Consider the following 2,574-nt stretch of genomic DNA (forward strand, 5'->3'; position numbering starts at 1 on the left):
GACTGTGCCGGTGCCGGTGCCGTTGCCGGTGCTACAGACTGTGCCGGTGCCGGTGCCGGTGCCGGTGCTACAGACTGCCGTGCGACCAAACAGAGCAAGTCGAGACGTCGCCAGCGCTCCAGCCTGCTCCACCTCCATCTGCAGACTGCCAGCCAGACCTGCAGCCATCCGTGCTCAAACCAGCACCTCAAACGACACTCCAGCTAGTGTCGCTCTTGGACCAGCCGTCACCGGACTCAACTCCGATGCTGGTCTTGTACTTGCAGATCTGCTCGGCGTGGACCTGACACCACCAGATTCAGTGCCAGCCCTGGATCCATCGGGCTTACTGGAAGTGACCAGTAGGAGACCAGTAGTGTCCAGAACACATGTTTATTGCCACACGTATGACAAGCACACACAACAAACAGGAAGTGAACGAGGTAGAAGTGAACGTGATAGTGTATAGTGGTAGTGTAACGGAACAGAAGAAACAGGTAATATACTGTATATTACAACAGACTAACAGCAGTGTTGGCTATACATTAGTACTATCGATGTAATATGTACAAACAGCAATGGTATAGCAATGGGCTAGCACACAGTAGTAATGGATATAGTAGCATTGGCGGTGCTAATAGTATTGACTGGTAATAAGCATACAGTAATACATAGGGTGCACCCTATACTCTAAACCGGCACCTCTATCGGAAACCACCACAWGGTGGCGATCTATTTTCAGAGCCTTTATAATACCTTGTTATCTTCCATAGGTTTTTTGGAGAGTTTCCTTGCAACGAGATCGATCACACAATATTGAGATATTGACTCACCCTTGAAGAAGATAACGGTGTCTTCCTCACAGTCGGGAGCGGGACACACCACGGCAGCGTCAGGTGGTTCAGGGATACAGGACCTCTCAGAGATGTCCTTGGGAAGCCCGTCTCCAGTTGGTGTGTAGTAGCTGAACACTTTGGTGTCCTCCCAGAGCAAACAGGAAGCAGAGGTAGAGGTCAGCCACCTCAGCTCAGTGAGGCTTCTTTAGTGATAATAATGAACAATTAAATAATACTCAGACAACTCATCTCTACTCATCCGCTATCTCAGAGAAATATCTTCTACTGCGAGATAAACTATCCTCTACTTCATTATTACCCGCTACTCAGACACTATCTCTCTCCGGAGACACTATCCTCTACTACAGACCACTCATCCTCTACTCGACCAGTTCATGCCTCTAATCAGACCAGACTCATGTATGAGTCCTTGAGAACAACATTAGAACATGTATGAGTTCTTTAGAACAACATTAAGAACAATGTATGCGTTCTTTAGAAACAAACATTAAGACTTGTATGAGAGTTCTTTAGAACAACATTAGAAATCTAGGTAAGCAGTTCTTTATTAGAAATGTAGTCCTAACAACATTAGAATGTAGTGAGTCCTTTAGAACAACATATAGAACATGTAGCACGTTCCTTTAGCACCAACATTGAAATGTATGAGTCCTTTGAACACATTGAAACATGTAGAGTCTTTTAGAGACAACATTAGAAACATGTATGAGTCCTTTAGAAACCATAACTGTAGAGTTACCAATTGACTAACTGAGTCTTTAGAACAACATTAGAATGTTATGAGTCCTTAGAAACAACATCAGAACATGTATGCAAGTCCTTAGAACAACATCACAGAACATGTAGGAGTCTTTAGAAACAACATTGGAAAATGTAGAAGTCCTTTGAACACATTAGAGACATGTTAGAGTGACATCTTTTCATTAGAAAACATTAGAAATGTATAGTCTTTTGAACAACAATTAGAAATTGTAGGAGTCGCTTTAGAACAATAGAACATGTTATGAGTCTTTGAACAACATTCGACATGTAGAGTCCTTTAGAACAATGCATTATGATCCTACCACATTAGCTGTATGAGTCCTTTACAGAAACATCAGAAACATGTTGAAGTCCTTTAGAAAACATATCAGAACATGTATGAGTCCCTTTAGAACAACATTAGAACATGTTATGAGTCTTTGAGAAAACATCAGAACATGTATGAGGCTCCGTTTAGAATCAGCAACAATTAGAACATGTATGAGTCCTTTAGAACACACTAGAAATGTATGAGTCCTTTAGAAAACATAAGAACATGTATGAAGTCCATTTAGAACAACATCTAGAAATGTATGAGTCTTTAGACAAACATGCTATGTCTTTAGAAACATAGAACTGTATGAGTCCTTGTTAGAACAACATTAGAAACATGTATGAGTCCTTTAGAACACATCAACTTGTCTGAACAATTGAAATGTATGAGTCTCTTAGAATCAACATAGAAACATGTATGAGTCCTTTAGAACAACATTAGAACATGTTATGGAGTTCCTTTAGGGAAACAAACATTAGAAATGTATGAGTCTCTTTAGAACAACATTAGAAGCATTTTGAGTTTTAGAAAGGTTTTATGGTTATGTACGGGAGCAGTATTATTGGACTTTGTACCAAGGTTTTCTAAGGGATGCAGTTATTATGGACTGTACCATTTCTAGGTGCATTATTGACAGTACAGGTTCTGATGCAGTATATATGA

The 2,574-nt window shown here is 40.7% G+C and overlaps 1 pseudogene; it reads right to left on the reverse strand.

Moving 5' to 3' along the window:
- Positions 1 to 2,574, reverse strand: part of LOC112074769 (hemopexin-like) — a 19,900-nt pseudogene that overhangs the window by 4,015 nt on the left and 13,311 nt on the right.

This window comes from Salvelinus sp. IW2-2015, unplaced genomic scaffold (assembly GCF_002910315.2).
Source record: "Salvelinus sp. IW2-2015 unplaced genomic scaffold, ASM291031v2 Un_scaffold2810, whole genome shotgun sequence".
Taxonomy (NCBI): Eukaryota; Metazoa; Chordata; class Actinopteri; order Salmoniformes; family Salmonidae; genus Salvelinus; species Salvelinus sp. IW2-2015.